Below are 8,642 nucleotides of genomic sequence, written 5' to 3' on the forward strand. Positions count from 1 at the left end.
AGAAAATTACTTTTTTTATGGCTATAAGAAAAATAGAATTTAATATCTACCTTTCTGTGAGGAATAAAACTACTGAGTGATAGATAATACTCAAGGCAAAAGAGTTTGGCAAGATAATTACACTCAAGCCTCTGGCCTATCTTTTAAAGCAGGCTTGGGTTTTTTTCCCCTCTCGCTGTAGAAGATGTTCCTATTCTGGCTGCCGGAGTGGCCGGGATGTCTCCCCCTGTGCTGGAGCACACTCCAGTTCTTAGCCAGAAAGCCCTCTCCAACTCCCAGAACCGCTCAAACCTGTGATTTTTAGGCATCACAGCAATGAGAGGACAGAGCAGGCAGATGGAGGAAAGTCTCTGTATTACTGGCAGATGGTTGCAGGGTTAACATAGTTTTGCAAAAGAGAAAAAGAAAAGACCAGAAAAGAAAACCAATCCAATCGCCTTGCTTCACTGAAGTGCAAAGGGACAGCACATTTAAATGCATCCTTAAAACAGGGCAGCCTCAGCCTGTAAACCAGATGCCTAAACTTTGTTGATAGCTACTACAAAGTATAGATAGTGACAACAAAACCTGGTGAAAATGCCAGCTTTAAAAACGAAGGAATCCTTTACCTCTAAAAGAACAAGCAGAGCAGCTGACAGAACAAGGTGCCATCTTTCAGCGCATAGTTAAAAGATTTCTGACACTTTACCGCGTGGAGCCTAATTTGTTGCTCGGCTTTCTGAAGCCTGATCTTATGAGCTGCTGAGTTCCCCGCCAGGAAGGGAGGGCTCATGCTGTGTGAGATGGCTGCTGGCTGTTCCCACCCTGGCCTCTTCCTCACGTGTGGCCCAGCAGGGAGCATTTTGGGGAGGACAAAGCTTCTTCTGCAGCATCTTTCCTCTCGGTACAGCCCCAAGGCTGCTTTTCCTCACCTGCAAGCAGCGAGGTCTAATTTCTGTTTAAAGGCTTAGATGCATGTAGGCTGTCAGGCCCACTGCAGCTACCCTCGTTTTATCTGGTTGTGATCAGATAAGGGGAGATCCATATGTTTAAACCGGCTGATACATTATGCAAACAACAACCCTAAACTTTCTCAAAGCAGGGCTCATCTACACGAGGTGAGAACGAGTGAAACAATCCCTGATGGCCTGTAATGACTCAGGACAGAAGAAATCTGTCTGATATTGATTATTTTAAGGCTTAGAAATACAAGCAGAGGACATGAGGCTCCTGAGAAGCCTAGATAATTAGGAACTTTGTTATCTGCTATGTGAAAGTAGATTGCAGTTTCACAGTGTATATAGTAGCTTGCTTTTAACCTAGCAGAGTGTGCTGTTGCCTTGTGTTACTTAAGGAGCAAAGAGTGAAAAGCATGATTGCTGATGGATCACCGGGATTGTTTTAGTAGGAGGTATTCTGCAGTTCAACAAGGCCCTGCATGTGGGCTGGGGCAATCCCAAGTACAAATACAGGTTTTCAATCTATTCTCTGCCCAGCAGCTCCGAGGAGAAGGACTTGGGGGTGATGGTTGATGAGAAGCTCCATGTGGCCCAGCAATGTGTGCTTGTAGCCCAGAAAGTCAGCTGTACCCTGGGCTGCATCAAAAGCAGCATGGCTGGCAGGTCAAGGGAGGTGATTCAGCCCCTCAGCTCTGGGGCATAAGGACACAGCCCTGTTGGAGCAAGTCTGGAGGAGGCCACAAAGGTGCTCAGAGGGCTGGAGCACCGCTCCTGTGCGGACAGGACATGTTTAAGGCATGGATCTTTAGAGCAGCCCTCCTACTCTTCCAAATTTATCAGCATATATTGACCATCTTGTGCAGCCAAGGAGGAGGTTTTCAGGCTATAAATTACAAGAACAGATAAACCAGTCATGGATTTTGCCCTGATTTCATTTAGTATGTGCTCTGCAAGCATCCAATTTTCATGTGATAATTTTCATGTGTTAAACCTGTAAAGCAAGTGGCTACTAAGTCTCCTTGTCTCTTTACCAGTCAAGAATGAACGGCTGATGTAGAGAAGGCAGCTACTCTCATCCTGCCTGTGAAGCCACTGAAATGCTTGTAGCAGCTACAGCCAAATTCACACCACAGAAAACAACATAGCTAGACCCCAAACCTCTGAATTGAGACACACCACCACGCACTGATCTGCAGGTTTGACTGCTTTTAACTCCACGTTCATACATACGAGATATTAATTATCTGAATTAAGACTCCCATTCAGGGATGCAGAGGAGCCTTGCTGAGAATCCAAATGCCAGTTCTCTGCTAGCAGGAGAGAGACATTTGCACAATGTAAAACCCACCACCACATAAGCCAGACTTATGTATTCTAAGAAAAAGGGGAAAAGCCATTCACATCTGAGATAACAATCTGTTCTATGTCCCTTAAACCAGAACTGGGTAGGAATGAGCTTTCACAAGAGGAGAAATCTTGCTTAATTATGGTAGAGGCTTACATCTCAATGATCTTACCTCTTCTGTGCTAGGGAAAATATAAACCAAGATGAAAAATAGTGCAAAAGTAGAAACACAGCATAAGGTACACAGAGGAAAAAGCAGAAACAGTTCTAGTTCGTTACTTTCTTGTAACACCAGGTGACTAATATCACAGGCTGCACAGGCTTTTCTTCTTCATTAAAATCTGCATCATTGTCATGACTGTATTCCATTTTCCCCTACTTAAGTAAGATAAGGGCCACAAGAATGTAATGAATTTGCTGTTGTGAATGTGAAGCAACATCTTAATTTAGATGGCTTTGGAAATAAGGTCCCAAGTGGAAAATGTCTAAGATTAATTTTCAGAAAAAGAGTTGACTTGTCAGAAAATGCAGTTCAGGCTAACCAGGACTGCAGACAAATTGGTTATGAACTGGTGAGTAGTTTTGTGTAAGAAAAGGGAAACAAAAATGGCTTTCAACAAACAGAAGCATTAAGAACACCCAACAATTTTAAACCAAACTTAAACATTTGATTTGGATGAAAAAAAGTATCTGGAGTCAACCCAAAAAGCAGTTTGTATAAGATGCGGTGGCCCCAATGGCATCCTGGGGAATGAATTTCCCTCGACAGTCTATAGTATTTTTTTTTACCTGGAGTTGTTTGGAGCAGGAAGATCTCCCCTCCTTTCCAGGTAAAATTTGGCTATTCAGTTTCCTAACAAGTCTGCAGTCATCAAACTACTTGGAAAGACACCAGGAGGTGACAGTCTCATCTTATCTTGGTGGGGACCAAGTGCAGCTCAAAAATGTGCCAGGGGACCCTATTTGACAAAACAGAGGAATTTTCCAGCCACAGAAGAAGCCAACCAGAATGATGCCTTTAGAAACTGCCAGGCTTCTTGGTAGTCACTGAAGTCTGGTTAAAGGAAAATAATCTCCCCAAGGGTTAATTTTCATTTATTTGACAATCATCTGTGTAGTCCCTTGTCAAGTCTCAAATCCAGAGACATTCTCATATGTCTGCAGCAGTCTCTGCTTCCCCCCAGATGTGATAATCTCTGCTCTCCATGAAGCATTGGGCTAGGTTTGCTCCAAGAACATTGAAACAAATGCATATTTCACAAAAAATCTTCTTTCATCATATAAATATATCCTGCTGCTGCTTTTTAGAGAGTGGATTTCAAGGCCAGGAAATAATGACCAACATCTTCAAATGCTGGGAAGATTAATCATCATGTGGGAGCATGGGAGGAAAAGCCTTTCTGTTCATCCTATTCATTGTCCACAGACCAGAAGAAAGGAAAAAAAAAAATTCTTTTCATTCTGCTCGGTGTTTTGGGCAAAGACGAAACACAGTCACACATTTTCATTACCTGCCTCAGAGCTCTCGCTGTTTACGTCAGCCCCACGAGCAATGGTTTACCTCGGACCCGCTGCCCGAATTGTCACTTCTGTTAATAATTATGCCATGGGGTTAGGGATTTCAGCAGTTTTCAGCTCTGGTGCTGAAACTGAAGAGGCTCATGCCCAAAGGGTATAGTTTTAGATGAGTATTAGTATGTGAATTCTTCTGGGCTAATGGATAAGTGCTCCAATAATTTAGGACTGTGATCTCCAATTTGTGGTTAGCAGACCCTTGGGGTTAATACACTGCTCTGTAGCAATCTATAAAAAAATACTGGAAAAAAACAAGTTCATTTAAACCATATGGAAATCTAGACAGAGGACATTTGTTTTTAGGAGACCACAAGTCAAAGACTAAAACCTGCTGGTTTATGGAGGGTGCAAAAATACTTATCAAAATAGCTGTTACAGGACAAGCAGCCTTGGTTTTTTTTCAGCAAGAGACAGCAGTGTAAGAAACCTTTGGGTCGGATTATTAACTGCAATTATTAGACTTAATGGCAAGTGATAACTCCACTAGCTTGGAGGTCCTCTGGCCATTTTTCTACAGATAGGTTAAGTTACTGTCCAACATTGCTGCCTTTAGATTCGATTCTCTCTGACACTGTTTAGGAAATCCTTGATAAACTCATTGGATCAAACCATCAACCCCTCTCAATTATTTTCCTGTGCTACTAAAGTGATGTAGAGGGACCCTGAATCTGCTGCAGAGACACTCCCCTGCACATGGTAAATGAGAACCCTGCACCATTACAGAACAAGCATCTTCTGAACGCAAACAGATCCATCTTGCAGAGGGGAAAAATGTTTTCCTACTTCTCTTGGTGCCAAGCTCATCTCCCTTAAACTTTAATGCTTTTGAACTAGGCCATTACGAGCCAGGCCAAGAGAAATAAAGACACCTTAGAGCATTTGAATAGGGTAACGTAAATATTTCCATTATAGGGAAAAAGAAGCACTTCCAAAGAGTTAAAAGTCATTTAAACTATGTGCTGCAATGAAAATTCCAGCTTACGGCGCGATATATTGGCCATCCCCAGGTGACCACTAAGGCTCTGTTAAAATCATTTGTCAACTGTACAGTAACTTACGCTGGAGGGTAAAGTAGGTCAGTAGATGCCCTTTGGGCAATTATATTAAGATTAATACACAAGTTCCAGAGTATTTTATTGGCACTACTTGGATATTCCCAGCCTCTTTCTGCAGTGATCTGAACCTGCCATGTTATTGACTGGGATAAATACCTCACATGTTTTGCGTGGATCCTGGTGCCTGGCAGGTGGAGTCCCTCCCCAGGGACTTTCAAGGTAAGCAGAATTTAAACCTCTTTCAAAGAGGTCAATAGTGCGTAGGAAAAAAGAAAAAAAAAAAAAAAGAGATAAGGTTAACGGGGCAGATGTTCCAGCAGCTAAATATATTTCTATTCCCTGTAGAGAGGAGTAAAAGTTGTTGAAGCGCTTTGCTATGCATTGCTTTGCCAAATTATAGAATTACCCTTTTCCCTGTCCAGACATTAACCAATACAGGAAAATAGAGACACTGTGGAGTTCACATTTCCAGAGTGGGAGTTCCTGTGTCAGATCATTAGTATCCAGACAAGAAATACGACTTAAGATTTTAAATTATCATGGGAAGTCATAAGCTAAAGCCATAAAAGAAGAATAATCTGCACTTTGCAGACATGCTGGTGTCACAGTCCTATTTTGCAGGTTATTTTTTTCCCCCTGAAAAGCAGGGCTGTCACTTTTTTTAAAAAAACCCAACTTTTCCCCTGAATGCCAATATCCTCCTGTAAGGCCAAATCCACCTCAGCCAGTTGCCTTCTTTCTGCTGTGCACTGCACCATGCTCCCTGCTAAATACTGGAGTATGAGGAGGGCCCAGCATAGCCCAGAATAACTTTTAAGTCACCTTCAGGGTGACATTCATCTGTCCCAACCTGAGAAACAGGTCACTCCTCACATGGCTCAGATGAATCACTGTCTACACTATATTTATACGTGAGCCTGGGGAGGTCTATACCAAACTGTTGACATTTTGCCAGCGTAAGTCTGGTGAACAGAGATGTCCCATCTAAGTCATGGCATATGCAGGCAAAACACATCCTCTGACACAGACACAGCTTGTAGATACCTCATCATCCCCACATCAGCACTGGAGAGGCGATTGCATTCTGCTGACAGAGGAGCTCCCTTTCCCAGTACCAACTGGCTCCTTACTGCAGGGCTTCACTGGTGGAAGTGTGCCAGCAAAGGCTGTGCCGTATGAAGGAGCCTGCTGCGGACTGGTGGGAGACTGGGGTTTGACCCTCCGTGTTGCTATGGAATTCAGAAGAGTCTTCCTCAGTTGCCTTTCAATTTTTCCTAGGTCAGTACAAAATAAAACAATTCTATGGTGCTGAAGCCCTGTGAAACAGGAAAATGCCTTTCTCATCTGATGTCTCTGGGTGGTACCAGCCCAGACTCACCATCCCATCGTTCCCCACCTGTCACCTAAGAGTTCCCATGGAATGAGAAATCTAATTGACCCATAGATCCAATTACAACTCAGGAGGCATTGGTCTTTCCTTTTCTACCTTAAGCTTGCACGTAGGGCAATGCCCAATTACCCCAAAGAACAAGAAAAATCTTCCTTGGATCCTCACCCAGACCAAACAGATCCCCTTCGAGGACCCTAACAAACCTCGTATAGGTTGGTGCTTTCTCCCTCTCCCAACACATATGTCTGTGTGAGCGAGTGTGCTCACTCCGCAGCTGGCAGCAGTGCCCAAAAGAGAGTGGGAAAAAAGCATTTGTATTTCTGTGCCTCAAGCTGTTGTATATTAGCACGCATTTCTAAATACAGGTCTCCTATGGGCTGCACCAGCCATGCACACTGCATACAGATTAAAAGGCTCTGACCAGGTGGCCAGGCTGTAAAATAGGAAATGAGAACTGCAGAAAATAACAAAATAAGGGATTATAAAAATACCTTGCAGGTATCAGAAGCGCAAGGGAGTGGGGAAATGAAGTTATGGGGGAAGGGCAAGTTAAGGAAATTAATGTTTCAGGGCAGCGTCCTCCTGTCCCAGCTTCAGGAAGGACCAAACGCCAAAGATTTTTTGGTCAAGACATGAAATGCATGACCTGTGGGGACACAGTGTCTTCTAGCCTGGCTGATGGGTTTCTGATGGAGAGCTGCAATACTGACAGTCTTCATGCTGCTGATATTCTCCCAGGTTTTGTAGCTCTTTGAAGCCAGAGAGGTGCAGGATAGGCTGAGCTTCCTTGGAGCAGAAGCCCACAGACTGTAACTACTGAATGGGGTATGGAGTCAATCAACATAGCCAGTGCTGAGGCCGCGTACTTTCAAGAAGATTTGTAGGAGTTAGCTAGCACTGTAGGGAGGTTGTAATTGCTCATTTTCTAGCTGGTTGGTAGGGGAAAAGCAATGTCACCTACGCTGATCTTGGAACGTTGTTGCTTGGTGTCTGCTTCAATTTGTCAGGTGGTTTTTCCAGCCATCGCTCTGACACAAGCCACCGAGTCCGTGATGGCTCTCAAGGGCAGCCCGTGGGCTGTGTGGTGCGGAGGAGGGCAGACGGACACGTGCACCCTGCTCACCGGGGCTCCTCGCCTGCGGGATGGATGGAGCAGCGGCATCCAGTAGCATCTCAAATCAGGGCCAGGAAGAAGCCTGCAGAAACCAGGGAAGCCTGTCTGTATTTGCCAAAGGCAAATTCACCTCAACCTTTAATACTTTGGTAATGACCTGTTTCCAGAGCTCTTCCCCCAACTTGCTTGGGGCTCTTCCCATTTAAGCTGAGAAAATCCTCCTAGTGTTGGCATCAGCTCTGACAGATAAAAGGAGGAGGAATTTCAGCCCTCAAATAGTCATTGCCAAGAGTCATCCTAGAGACAAGAAGAAAAATCCTGGGACAGATGATCAAATGGTTGATTGCAGAATGCTGCTTTACATGGAAGCTTTACCATGCTCCTCTTGAACTAGTTGCCCACCTTTTTGCACCTGGTGGATCAAACTTTTGAGGAGAGGGAATACAGTATTGTGTCAGGGCTGGGAAGGTCTTTCAGATATAAGAAATTCTTGTCTTTCCTCCCCCAAGTTTGAAGACTGCGTGTGGTTTTAGAGAGATCTGGTAATTCAGATGGTAGTTTAAAGTCCAGCACAGATGTTACTAAGTGACATCTTTAAAGCATGTGTTGCTGTATAAAATCAGACTACATGCTGATAATGGTTTCCCCTGGCTTTACAATCTATTGCACTTATTCTCACCACACAGCCAGAAACCACCTTTCCAGCTATTGCATTATGTTATCACTTCAGCGCCTTCCTGAAATGGCCTTAGTAGGTCCCAAATCAGATAAAGCCCGAGCTCATCAGGGTAGCCAGTGCTTAAAGGAGGCTTTATCACTCCCTGCTTCAAACTTTGCAGCCACAGCAAGAGACACGAGGCAGGTTAGGATTAGGCTCACCTTGCTCTAGACTGAACATTTCCCAGATTCCAGCTACAAATCTCCCAGCTCCATCACTCCTGGCTCAGCATGTGGTTCAAACCAAGGGTTTGAGAGGGGTTAGTCACTCGGAAGAGACTGATTCAATGACATTTAACTAAAGCTGGTAGGAACAGCATGAGGGAGGAAGTGTTGACAATACAAGGGCAGGACCAGCCTGCACCCCCTCTGAGTAAAATGAGGGGATCATCTTGCAGCCATCAGACCTAGTCTGCTGATCATGGACCAAAGAGGGGCTGACAAGTGGGATCATATTGTCAGCTGGGATGCAGTGGCACTGTGGGGACAGACAAAGGACCCCCAGCAC

The sequence above is a fragment of the Falco peregrinus genome, chromosome 3, assembly GCF_023634155.1.
Source record: "Falco peregrinus isolate bFalPer1 chromosome 3, bFalPer1.pri, whole genome shotgun sequence".
Classification (NCBI taxonomy): Eukaryota; Metazoa; Chordata; class Aves; order Falconiformes; family Falconidae; genus Falco; species Falco peregrinus.